Below are 14,863 nucleotides of genomic sequence, written 5' to 3' on the forward strand. Positions count from 1 at the left end.
TCTGAGGTCATCAGCCCCCTAAAACTTAGAACTACTTAAACCTAACTAACCTAAGGACAAAACACACACCCATGCCCGAGGCAGGATTCGAACCTGCGACCGTAGCGGTCGCGCGTTTCCAGACTGTAGCGCCTAGAACCGCTCGGCCATCCCGGCCGGCTTGAAGGAAGAAGACATAAAATTTTGTGCTATAATGACGCTAATAAAATAACTGGACCAGCCACTGTGCGAAGAAATACAACCTAAAATGAATTAAAAGAGCTGTCAGATAACGACTTTCGATATCAATATGAATGCCAATAACTGACACGTATGAACCGTATCTCTACCTTTTCCTTTCAATTTATCTTGTTAGCTTGCTGCATGAACCTATGGAGATGCATATAGTTTAAAAACTGAATGTTTCTATAGCTCATCTGCCTTCATAGCCACTGCGATACTAATTTCTACTCTTAAAGAGATGTATTACTTTAATCACCACCTCACGATAAATTCATATCTTTCTATAACTTAACATCCTTCCATACATAACACGCTCATGTCAATAAAAACAGCAATAAGGAAAGAAAAGTGGAGAGATAGTAGGGGGTAGTGGTGACAGAAAGTGTGAGATAAGAAGTAAAGCCAAAGAGAATGTACAACATGCTGAAAAAGATTATTGTTTCAAACAGTATCACTGCGAAGGCTGTTTTGTTGATAGAAAGTAATGAATTAGAAATTTTTCTCTGGTGTACTTCGCTAACGATGTTAAGAAATCCCGAAAGCGTTTCTTCCTACAGTTGAAAAATGGGTAGGACATATTCAAGTAAATACATCAAGACTTATATAATTCGGATGGTATGTAATGTGACAAAAGTATAGCACGATTAAAGTAATTAAGTGCAAAGTGCCTACTAGTTATAAAATTTTAGGAGCCATTGTAATTGTTCCTAAGTTTTCGAAGTGTGTGTCTTCAGCTACACATATTTCATAAAAACTGAAAGAACTTCGTACTACACGACCACACCGATGTCCCCAGCCTTCTAAAAGGGTTTTTCCATCTTGACTCACGCTTTCCCCTTTTGAGTTACCAATAAGTCCAGTTAGCTAGTGCTTATTTGCTTTATGGGGTTATCAAGAAGACGTCTTTTCTGTCGAGACATAAAACCGATGTTTGTTGCCCCATTCATTAACTTACTAACTGCAAACTCAAGTGCTGAAACGGTTATTTATGGACCAAATTAATGTCCTCCAACTTCGTTGAAGCCTAAATATGAGGTCGTTCCGTTTTACGACAGAGATAACGGACTGAATAGTACCTGGAATCCTACAGACGTTTCTCCACTAGTGCCATCAGAATATCGTCATTTACTCAGCTATAAGATTAAGCCTATTCCCGTTAAAGCTCAATCGCTATCGAAGCAGATTACAATAAAATAAATTACTCGACTTTGTTTTTGACAACAAAACATCCTACGTTGGTAAATATTCGGTCTGGACTCTTTGGGGCAATTGGTTCCGCTGTTACAAGATTTTTATGTTCCCCACCGTAGATTTTTTCTCCTTCTAGTTCTTACCTTCTCACTGTTTTGTAGCAGTAATTCTTTCAGCAAGTAGAAGTATTTATTCTCTGACAAAGTGGTAATACTATCAAGTGTCTGACAACTAAATTAATTTCAAGGACAATGTCTTTCTGTTGTAGGAAGAAGCTAAAAGCGTAGCATCGATACGAGATAGGGTACTGACGAGTCTCAGGATTACATTAGTTTACGCACACCTAAGGATGATAACAGACACACGCTTTTTAGACCAAAAGGCCCATCGATGCAGAGAAAATGTTGGTGACATCAACTACTCATTCTTTGCAGAAAAATCCGCTTTTCAGTACAGTTAGTGACTTACTACTATTCTGCAATGAACCAGTGTCAGCATGTTCCATCGATAAAGAACAAGTAATATAAGATAAATAACGTACGACTTAAAATACGTTCTCATATATTGCCTACCGTTAATGAAGACAGTGCCAAGTAGAATCATTTGTTCTTCGCGTTTTTCTAATGAGACAGGTTTATTATGGGTAACCTGTCACTTACGCGAGTGAATTATAGATCAACTAAATGTCTCGCACAACCAATGAATAAACATGAAGCGGCTTCTGTTTTGACGAAAGTTCTTCCATGTTTTTGTCGTCTGATATTGCGCGTGCTTTGGATTTATGGATGTTCTGCTTGTTTCTATTAGTTAATACCCATGGGAGGACCGTTAGGCAATTTTGGAAATATAATACTATATAGGTCAGACACGTATGAAAACAAACATAACAAAACTACACTGTAATATATTTAATTTTGTTTTGAGACGTAATTTTTAATTGCTCAGCATCAAGAAATAATTGCGCTTCGTTTTAACACGACGTACGGACTCACTAGCCTACTAGGAGTAGAAGAAAAGCTTACAGGAGAATATGGGCTTGGGACAAGGAATGAAAGAGGAGAAAGACTAATTGAGTTCTGTAACAAGTTTCAGCTAGTAATAGCGAATACCCTGTTCAAGAATCACAAGAGGAGCAGGTATACTTGGAAAAGGCCGGGAGATACGGGAAGATTTCAATTAGATTACATCATGGTCAGACAGAGATTCCGAAATTAGATACTGGACTGTAAGGCGTACCCAGGAGCAGATGTAGACTCAGATCACAATATAGTAGTGATGAAGAGTAGGCTGAAGTTCAAGACATTAGTCAGGAAGAATCAATACGCAAAGAAGTGGGATACGGAAGTACTAAGGAATGACGAGATACGTTTGAAGTTCTCTAACGCTATAGATACAGCAATAAGGAATAGCGCAGTAGGCAGTACAGTTGAAGATGAATGGACATCTCTAAAAAGGGTCATCACAGAAGTTGGGAAGGAAAACATAGGTTCAAAGAAGGTAGCTGCGAAGAAAACATGGATAACGGAAGGAATACTTCAGTTGATTGATGAAAGGAGGAAGTACAAACATCTTCCGGGAAAATCAGGAATACAGAAATAGAAGTCGCTGAGGAATGAAATATATAGGAAGTGCAGAGAAGCTAAGACGAAATGGCTGCAGGAAAAATGTGAAGACATCGAAAAAGATATGATTGTCGGAAGGACAGACTCAGCATACAGGAAAGTCAAAACAACCTTTGGTGACATTAAAAGTAACTGTGGTAACATTAAGAGTGCAACGGGAATTCCACTGTTAAATGCAGAGGAGAGAGCAGATAGGTGGAAAGAATACATTGAAAGCCTCTATGAGGGTGAAGATTTGTCTGATGTGATAGAAGAAGAAACAGGAGTCGATTTAGAGGAGATAGGGGATCCAGTATTAGAATCGGAATTTAAAAGAGCTTTGGAGGACTTACGGTCAAATAAGGCAGAAGGGATTGATAACATTCCATCAGAATTTCTAAAATCATTGGGGGAAGTGGCAACAAAACGACTATTCACGTTGGTGTGTAGAATATATGAGTCTGGCGACATACCATCTGACTTTCGGAAAAGCATCATTCACACAATTCCGAAGACGGCAAGAGCTGACAAGTGCGAGAATTATCGCACAATCAGCTTAACAGCTCATGCATCGAAGCTGCTTACAAGAATAATATACAGAAGAATGGAAAAGTAAATTGAGAATGCGCTAGGTGACGATCAGTTTGGCTTTAGGAAAACTAAAGGGACGAGAGAGGCAATTCTGACGTTACGGCTAATAATGGAAGCAAGGCTAAAGAAAAATCAAGACACGTTCATAGGATTTGTCGACCTGGAAAAAGCGTTCGACAATATAAAATGGTGCAAGCTGTTCGAGATTCTGAAAAAAGTAGGGGTAAGCTATAGGGAGAGACGGGTCATATACAATATGTACAACAACCAAGAGGGAATAATAAGAGTGGACGATCAAGAACGAAGTGCTCGTATTAAGAAGGGTGTAAGACAAGGCTGTAGCCTTTCGCCCCTACTCTTCAATCTGTACATCGAGGAAGCAATGATGGAAATAAAAGAAAGGTTCAGGAGTGGAATTAAAATACAGGGTGAAAGGATATCAATGATACGATTCGCTGATGACATTGCTATCCTGAGTGAAAGTGAAGAAGAATTAAATCATCTGCTGAACGGAATGAACAGTCTAATGAGTACACAGTATGGTTTGAGAGTAAATCGGAGAAAGACGAAGGTAATGAGAAGTAGTAGAAATGAGAACAGCGAGAAACTTAACATCGGGATTGATGGTCACGAAGTCAATGAAGTTAAGGAATTTGCTACCTAGGCAGCAAAATAACCAATGACTGACGGAGCAAGGAGGACATCAAAAGCAGACTCGCTATGGCAAAAAAGGCATTTCTGGTCAAGAGAAGTCTACTAATATCAAATACCGGCCTTAATTTGAGGAAGAAATTTCTGAGGATGTACGTCTGGAGTACAGCATTGTATGGTAGTGAAACATGGACTGTGGGAAAACCGGAAGGGAAGAGAATCGAAGCATTTGAGATGTGGTGCTATAGACGAATGTTGAAAATTAGGTGGACTGATAAGGTAAGGAATGAGAAGGTTCTAAGAAGAATCGGAGAGGAAAGGAATATGTGGAAAACACTGATAAGGAGAAGGGACAGGATGATAGGACATCTGCTAAGACATGAGGGAATGACTGAATGACTTCCATGGTACTAGAGGGAGCTGTAGAGGGCAAAAACTGTAGAGAAAGACAGAGATTGGAATACGTCAAGCAAATAATTGAGGACGTAGGTTGCAAGTGCTACTCTGAGATGAAGAGGTTAGCACAGGAAAGGAATTCGTGGCGGGCCGCATCAAACCAGTCAGTAGACTGATGACCAAAAAAAAAAAAAAAAAAAAGCGTATTTTATTTCAACTGCTGATTTCTCCGTTTTCCACAACTTCTCAACAAAGAAAGGAGGGGAATAAACGGTTTTCTAAGTGAAGTCTTGTCAAACTGGTAATATAAAATACGAAATGGCGCTAAAGAACTAAAGAGTTTATACGGACCACCTAATGTCGAAGAGCTATCTTCACACTGACTGTCCGCATGTGCTGCAACTCAGAACTTAAATGAATGAAGGAAGGCTAAGATATACACTATGTGATCAAAAGTATCCTGACACCTGGCTGAAAATGACGTATAAGTTCGTGGCACCCTCCATCGGCAATGCTGGAATTCAATATCGTGTTGGCCCACCCTTAGCCTTGAAGACAGCTTCGACTCTCGCAGGCATACGTTAAATCAAGTTCTGTAAGGTTTCCTGGGGAATGTCAGCCCATTCTTCACAGATTGCTGCAATGAGGAGAGGTATCGATGTCGATCGGTAAGGCCTGGTACGAAGTCGGCGTTCCAAAACATCCCAAAGGTGTTCTGTAGGATTCAGGTCCGAACTCTGTGCAGGCCAGTCCATTACAGGGATGATATTGTCGTGTAACCACTCCTCCACAGGTCGTGCATTATGAACAGGTGCTCGATCGTGTTGAAAAATGTAATCACCATTCCCGAATTGGTCATCAACAATGGGAAGCAAGAAGGTGCTTAAAACATCAATGTAGGCCTGTATTACGATAGTGCCACGAAAAACTACAAGGGTGCAAGCCCCTTCCATGAAAAACACGACCACACTATAACACCAGCCCCTCCGAATTTTACTGTTGGCGCTAAACACGCTGGCAGATGACTTTCACAGGGCATTCTCCATACCCACACCCTTCCATCGGATTGCCGCATTGTGTACTGTGATTCGTCACTCCACATAACGTTTTTCCACTGTTCAATCGTCCAATGTTTACGCTCCTTACACCAAGCGCGTCGTCGTTTGGCGTTTACCACTCGTGATGTGTGGCTTATCAACAGCCTCTCGATCATTAAATCCAAGTTTTCTAACCCCCACCTAACTGCCATAGTACTTACAATGAATCCTGTTGCAATATGGAATTCCTGTGTGATAGTCTGGATAGATGCCTGCCTATTACACATTACGACCCTCTTCAACTGTCGGCGGTATCAGTCAGTCAACAGACGAGGTCGGCTCCTACGCTTTTTTGCTGTACGTGTCCCTTCACGTTTCCACTTCAGTATCACATCGGAAACAGTGGACCTAGGGATGTTCATGAGTGTGGAAATCTCGTGTACAGACGTATGACACAAGTGACACTCAATCTCCTTTCCACATTGGAAGTCCGTGAGTTCCGCGGCGCACCCCATTCTGCTCTCTCACTATGTCTAATGTCTACTGAGGTCGCTGATATGGAGATGGAGTACCTGGCAGTATGTGGCAGCACAATGCACCTAACATGAGAAATGTATGTTTTTGGGGGTGTCCGGATACTTTTGATCACGTAGTGTAACATCCCGTCGACGACGATGGCATTAGATTAAAAACACAAGCTCAGATTCGGAAAAGATGGAGAAGGAATGCGCCCATACTCTTTTCAAAGAGCCGGTCGTGGTGGCCGTGCGGTTCTAGGCTCTTCAGTCTGGAACCGCGTGACCGCTACGGTCGCAGGTTCGAATCCTGCCTCGGGCATGGATGTGTGTGATGTCCTTAGGTTAGTTAGGTTTAAGTAGTTCTAAGTTGTAGGGGAATGATGACCTCAGATGTTGTCTCATAGTGCTCAGAGCCATTTGAATCCTTTCAAAGAAACCATCCCAGCTATTGCCTTAAGCAATTTAGGTAAACTACGGAAAAGTATATGTTTGTGGCTGGAGAGAGCATTTAACCCAGGTCATCCCGATTACAGATCCACAAAACTTGAAATTCCCGTTCCTCTTAGCTCATGTCATTTGCAAGTAGCCAGTAATCGCATATAGAATATACATTAAACATTATGTCATAGATGTATAGACACTAAGTAGCAATGTAAGAACCGTATATTATCAGTTGTCGCTTTACAGAATAATGTTGAGACTTAAGACTATTGTTTCTGAAACTAAGTGACAGAAGGATCATGTATACGTGGAAGGTGAAGACAGCGTTATAAGGAAACAATACAATATATTCATTACGCTGCAAAATATTAAGTGGCTGAAATCAGCTTCAGAGTCGTACAGTTCTCGTGTAGTTGAAAATAACAGTAGATGCTAACACGCTGTCTCAGGCTCAAGATGCATTCCATGTCCAAAAGAGTGTACGGATTTATCTGCCATGAAATCAGTAGCGGACCCATGACAGTAAAGTCTCGTGGGCAAAGATTAATTTAAACACAAACGCCTTGAGTTAAAAGTTAAGATGTGTGTCCCTGACCAAAATACGCTGTCTTTTTTTTACATCCACGAAGCTGGGCTTTAGAAATATAATTTTCTCTTTTACTTTCCATGTTTGAAAACCATAGAATATAATCATCATTGAAGTGTAATTTGTAAAACTGGTTACGTATGGACCGGCGCAGAGGGCGCGCGCCATTGTCTGTGCGTACTGTCTGCAGCAGAGCCACGCACCGACCTGGCGCACTCACATATGTCGCCGCGTATCGACCTGGAATAATAAGAGGCAGGTCCCCTGCACGACCGGCCGCTAGCTGTGGACGGATATGTTTGCGACGCGGTCCGGCTGAAAGGCAAACGGCATGTTCTAAACACGTCAAGTCATCCACTTCATCCTCATGGAGCTGCTACGCCGTAACCTGTTCTCTTCGTCTCCTAATTTAATTTGTGCTTCTGTTATTAGTATGTGGAGTGATCATTGTGTTAGGAAAGAGTAAGCAGACCATTTTATGATACTTACAGTGCGGCGATTCTTATTACTCTCACCAAGGAATCGGAACATTTCGGATATTTTGGCCTCGTATTGAAATATTTGACGATACTTCTTTTGTGTCTTCCAGGAGTCATCCATCATATGAGGGCAGGTGGGATAAAGTAGCCACTCTAAGAGAAATTTAATTTTTACCAGCCCATGGTTATTGATTGAAGCTTGCCACTAAAATGTATTACAGGGTGTCATACTAAATATATGCAAGTGAAAATGTATACATGGTGATTCATCTGCCCCTACCGCTGTCGTTTTATGCAACCGGCAATGTAATATCTGACCACGCGTGATATTTTATTATTTTATCACTGGCTACGCGCAAACTACACTACTGACCATTAAAATTGCTACACCACGAAGATGACGTGCTACAGACGCGAAATTTAACCGGCGTAGAAGAAGATGCTGTGATATTCAAATGATTAGCTTTTCAGAGCGTTCACACAAGGTTGGCGCCGGTGGCGACACCTACAACGTGCTGACATGAGGAAAGTTTCCAACCGATTTCTCATACACAAACAGCAGTTGACCGGTGTTGCCTGGTGAAACGTTGATGTGATGCCTCGTGTAAGGAGGAGAAATGCATACGATCACGTTTCCGACCTTGATAAAGGTCGGATTGTAGCCTACCGCGATTGCGGTTTATCGTATCGCGACATTGCTGCTCGCGTTGGTTGAGATCCAATGACTGTTAGCAGAATATGGAATCGGTGGGTTCAGGAGGGTAATACGGAACACCGTGCTGGATCCCAACGGCCTCGTATCACTAGCAGTCAAGATGACAGGCATCTTATTCGCGCCGGCCTTTTTGGCCGAACGGTTCTAGGCGCTTCAGTCTGGAACCGCGCGACCGCTACGGTCACAGGTTCGAATCCTGTCTCGGGCATGGATGTGTGTGATGTCCTTAGGTTAATTAGATTTAAGTAGTTATAGGTTCTAGAGGACTGATGACCTCAGATGTTAAGTCCCATAGTGCTCAGAGCCATTTGAACCATCTTATTCGCATGGCTGTAACGGATCGTGCAGCCACGTCTCGATCCCTGAATCAACAGATGGGGACATTTGGAAGACAACAACCATCTACACGAACAGTTCGACGACGTTGGCAGCAGCATGGACTATCAGTTCGGAGACCATGGCTGTGCTTACCCATGACGCTGCATCACAGACAGGAGCGCCCGTGATGGTGTACTCAGCGACGAACCTGGGTGCACGAATGTCAAAACGTCATTTTTTCGGATGAATCCAAGTTCTGTTTACAGCATCATGATGGTCGCATCCGTGTTTGGTAACATCGCGGTGAACGCACATTGGAAGCGTGTATTCGTCATCGCCATAGTGGCGTATTACCCAGCGTGATGGTATGGGGTGCCACTGGTTACACGTCTCGGTCACCTCTTGTTCGCATTGACGGCACTTTGAACAGTGGACGTTACATTTCAGATGTGTTACGACCCGTGGCTCTACCCTTCATTCGATCCCTGCGAAACCCTACTTTTCAGCAGGATAATGCACGACTGCATGTTGCAGGTCCTTTACGGGCCTTTATGGATACAGAAAATGTTCAACTGCTGTCCTGGTCAGCACATTGTCCAGATCTGTCATTAATTGAAAACGTCTGGTCATTGGTGGCCGAGCGACCGGCTCGTCACAATACACTAGTCACTACTCTTGATTAACTGTGGTATCGTGTTGAAGCTGCATGGGCAGCTGTACCTGTACACGCCATCCAAACTCTGTTTTTACTCAATGCCCAGGCGTATCAAGGCCGTTATTGCAGCCAGAGATGGTTGTTCTGGGTACTGGTTTCTCGGGATCTATGCACCCAAATTGAGCGAAAATGTAATCACATGTCAGTTTTAGTATAATATATTGGTCCAATGAATAACCGTTTATCATCTGCATTTCTTCTAGGTGTAGAAATTTTGATGGCCAGTAGTGGATTAGTCCTACAGAAAAAGTGAACAGGACCTCTTTTTTAGGAAATGTAATGTACAAAAAATGGTTCGAATGGCTCTGAGCACTATGGGACTCAACGTCTGAGGTCATTAGTCCCCTAGAACTTAGAACTAGTTAAACCGAATTAATCTAAGGACATCACACACATCCATGCCCGAGGCAGGATTCGAACCTGCGACCGTAGTGGTCTCGCGGTTTCATACTGCAGCGCCTAGAACCGCACGGCCACTTCGGCCGGCTAATGTACAAAAGTAATCTTCAAACGCACCCCCACTCCCGCTCTCAGACCCCCCCAGTCAGGATTTCAAGTATGTTGTTCATGGCACTCCCTCCTACCACTGTACAAAGATTACCTACTACACGAACTATTCCCCATATCCGACCTTTTTCGGTCTTCATTGACTGGCCTTATCAAGCCACCAGCTTAGTCGAGCTCTTGTATATTTTAAAACTGATGTTTGTGTAAATCTTACCTAACAGTTTCGTGAATTTAGCAGCATTAAATAAACAATTACATAATTCTTTTCGTCACGCCTTCTGACTACGAAAGCACCGTTCTTCTATAGGTTAAGTTTGTCTCGAATTGTCAGTGTAATTTGTTTACAAAAGTGTTTTTCTTTCAATATCCTCACGGTCACGTCAAAATAAATAATGTTAACTAAGTAACCGCCTATGCTGGTGGCGTACGAGCGCAATTAGAGATCATAAACGGACGAATATCGGGAATATTTCATTTTGGCGGAAATTTTTGTACGGTGGTAGGTGCCAGGAATAACGTACTAGAAATCCTAACTGCAGGGGGGGGTGGGGGGTTGTAGGTGGATTTTAAGGTCACTTTTGCAGGTTTTCTTTGCATAACGCGAAAATTGAGGACTCCAGCGAAAACGTACCCCATTACAAAAAACAACTACATTAAATTTCTTACAAGAAAGGCCTTGTTCACTTTATCTGTAGACTAACAGTCTGTCCTTCGCGAGCGAGAGAATGTGAAAATCTCGCTTGTAGTCAGTTGTAACATTGCGGGTTGCATAAAACTACTGCGTTAGGAGCAACTCAATAACCCTATATAACGAATAGAACCTACATGCATTTTTGTAGAGCCTTTTCACAATGAAGTCTACGCTGTATGAAATAAAAGACAATAATATGAATATATGTTTACATGAAGATACCTATTATAGCTAGTTGCACAATTATAGTTAATCCAATCGCCACCATTATCAATTATAGCTTGGTTCAAAAAATGGTTCAAATGGCTCTGAGCACTATGGGACTCAACTGCTGAGGTCATTAGTCCCCTAGAACTTAGAACTAGTTAAACCTAACTAACCTAAGGACATCACAAACATCCATGCCCGAGGCAGGATTCGAACCTGCGACCGTAGCGGTCTTGCGGTTCCAGACTGCAGCGCCTTTAACCGCACGGCCACTTCGGCCGGCTAGCTTGGTTCCTTATTGCATGATTTTCGTCCTAATTTTATGTGACAGCTGCTTCAAAGTATGTACTGGCTTTCCTGTAAGCTTCATCTTAATATACGATCAAACATTTGCCATCGGATCATGTACAACAGTTCGCTCGACGAAAAACAAAATGGTTCAAATGGCTCTGAGCACTATGGGACTTAACGTCTGAGGTCATCAGTCCCCTAGAACTTAGATCAAATTAAACCTAACTAACCTAAGGACATCACACACATCCATGCCCGAGGTAGGATTCGAACCTGCGACCGTAGCGGTCGCGCGGTTCCAGACTGTAGCGCCTAGAACCACTAGACCACCCCGGCCGGTGCTCGACGAAATATTTGTACTCAAAGACTGGAAATTAGCACAGGTCACACCAATATTCAAGAAAGGTAGTAGGAGTAATCCACTAAACTACAGGCCCATATCATTAACGTCTATATGCAGCCGGGCTTTTGAACATGTATTGCCTTCGAACATTATGAATTACGTCGAAAAGAATAGGCTATTGACATACAGTCAACACTGATTTAGGGAACATCCTTCAGGTAAAACTCAACTAGCTCTTTCCTTACACAAAGTGTTGAGTTCTACTGAAAAGGAATTTGAAATTGATTCCGTATTTCTGGATTTCCAGAAGACTTTTGACACTGTGCCTCACAAGCTGCTTGTAATCAAATCGCATACTTATGGAATATCGTCTCAGTTATGTGACTGGATTCGTGATTTCCTGTCAGAGAGTTCACAGTTCGTAGTAATTGACGGAAAGTCATGGAATAAAACAGAAGTGGTTTCTGGCGTTCCTCAAGGTAGTGTTACAGGCACTCTACTGTTCTTTATCTGTATAACCGATTTAGGAGACAGTATGAGCCGCCGTCTTAGGTTGTTTGCAGATGATGCTGTCATTTATCGTCTAGTAAAGTCACCTGAAGAGCAAAACTGATTGTGAAACGATTTAGAAAAGATACCTGTATGTTGCAAAAACTGGCAATTGACCCTAAATAATGAAAAGTGTGAAGTCATCCACATGAGTGCTAAAAGGAATCCGGTAAATTTCGATTACACCATAAGCACCTCAAATATAAAGGCCATAAATTCAACTAAATACCTAGATATTACAATTACGAACAGCTTAAATTGGGAGGAACACATAGAAAATGTGGTGGGGAAGGCTAACAAAAAACTGAGTTTTATTGACAGGACACTTAGAAAATGTAACAGATCTACTAAGGAGATTGCTTACACTACGCTTGTCCGTCCTCTTTGAGAATACTGCTGCGCGGTGCGGAATCCTTGCCGTAATGGACTGACGGAGTACATCGCGAAATAGGGTAGAGAGTGTCACTGAAATGGTACAGGACTTGTAGTGGACATCATTAAAACAAAGATGTTTTTCGTTGCGGCGGAATCTTATCACGAAATTTCAATCACCAACTTTCTCCTTCGCATGCGAAAATATTTTGTAACGCTGCCTAACACAGGGAGAAACGATCACCATAATACAGTAAGGAAAATCAGTGCTCGCACGGAAAGATATTGGTGTTCGTTTTTCCGCTCACTGTACGGGATTGGAATAATAGAAAATTAGGGTGAAGATGGTTCGATGAAACCTCTGCCAGGCACTTAAATGTGGTTTGCAGAGTATCCATGTAGATGTAGGTGTAGATATTGATGTGTCCTCCGTGTCCAGGGAACATCAACCACCCGTGTTCTATCAGGTCGAGCATTGTCGTCCATCAGAACGAAATCTGGGCCCACACCTCCTCGCAACAACCACACATGAGGTCCAAAGATCTCGTCACTATACCTGACAGCAGTTAAACCTTGCCAATTCACCCGTACGATTTCACGAAGAGGTGTTCGAGTAGTCAATATAAACTCTGCTCACACCATTAGGGATTCTCCTCGATATCGGTCTCTTTCCACATTGTTTGGACTCCGAAATCGTGTTCCACTTTCCCTCCAGATGCGAATGCGTCGAGAATCACTCTCCAGATCAAATTAGGACTCATCTGTGACAAGGACTCTGGCCCTCTGTTCGACCTTCCAGGTGGCATGTTGACGACTTCACTCTAGACGTTAACTTCTGCGTAGACGCATCAGAGGTACAAATGCAGAAGGTCTCCAACAATAAAGGCTACTCTGCCGAAGCCTTCTGTCCACCGTTTGTTTCTATACAACATGTCCAGTAGATTCTGCGAGGTCAGATGCCAGTTTCCGTGCAGTACTTAGACTGTACCGTCGTGCCCTTACGGCCAAATAACGTTCCTCTCCTGCCCTGGTCTTCGGGATACTGTTTCGGTCTCTATAAATTGTCGCCACATCGGAGAAACAAGAGAAAGACTGACATTAAGCCATCGGGTCACATCAGTTTGTGACTGTCCTGCTTTCATTCTTCTTATTGTCCACTACCACGGAGAGTCTGGTAGTCATCATCTTTGTGAATACTGCATTGTCTGTGACTATAAACGGCGATTATTAGTGTGGGACTACCCGGCAGACACTTCCCCGTTTGATTGGTGCCCTAACGTTATAGCTGACGGGTTTTCCGTTGACCAGAGTGCCATCTTTCGTGCAGAAGACGCTTGTACGGACATCTGTTGACTTTTGTAGGATCATACCGTGAATTAAGCAGAAGAGGGGGAAATAGCTGTTTGTTGCTTTAATTTTGGGAACCATTGTAGTTTCACGATTTCTCAACTGGCAGCAGCACTGTTCAGCGAAAAAAAAAATGCAATGGCCACTTTTCCCCGATGTCCACTTTACACCTACCTTCACCAACTCATGAGAAAAGTATCACTGGTGGAAAAAATCTTCTGATTTTTTTGATAAATATGGCAACATTCTTGTTATTTGTATGCATTTATTATGGATAACACACATAGTGACTTTCTTGAGCCAAAGTGTCATATACATTATACGGCGTGAGTAAAACATCAAAACGCAGCTACAAAAGAAAATTTGTTTGAAATAGACAAACTAGATGTTTCAGTTTAGCGTAAAAAAAGGACAGCTAATACATATCGTGATTATCTCGAGCAACAATAGGACAGTTACAGCTACTGGAGCTCTCAAAGCAGCATAATTATACGGTGGCAGAACATCTTAAGCATTCGTGTGGTTTTTTTGCCGAAAGAACAAGCGGCTGGCTCCCCGCACCTGATATGTTTGCTTTCCAAGATCTACATCCACGAATACACAGGTAAGCATCAAGGATGTCTGTTCTGTAGGTTAGTACAGTTATCGATCCATATTTTAAAAGGCAAACCATACTACATATATGAACCGACTCGCCTAAGTGTAGCTCTGTGAATGATGCTTAATGGATGATAACGGGGTCTGCTGTCTCACCAATCAAAACACGACTGCTACCTGTTTGGAAACCAAATTGAGATTCTTCAGTGAACAGAGCGGACTTCTTAGCCCTAACTCTTGAGTTTAGAGTTTATATCGACATGTCCACCTCAGCGCATCCCAATGTAAAGATGTGTAAGAGGTAAAATACCTTCCACTCCGTTATGGCACCTGGTAAATCATCTGTATGTAGAATATAAGATGATATCACAACAGGAGAAAAAAATACTTACTGTCACAGAGCCTCGCCCGAAAATCCCACTCACTTAAGTATACTGCTTAACTCAATTTAAGATTCAGTTTTCGAAATCTTGAACTGTTTCATATTCCATCGTATAA

This window comes from Schistocerca nitens, chromosome 3, assembly GCF_023898315.1.
Source record: "Schistocerca nitens isolate TAMUIC-IGC-003100 chromosome 3, iqSchNite1.1, whole genome shotgun sequence".
In the NCBI taxonomy this organism is placed as follows: Eukaryota; Metazoa; Arthropoda; class Insecta; order Orthoptera; family Acrididae; genus Schistocerca; species Schistocerca nitens.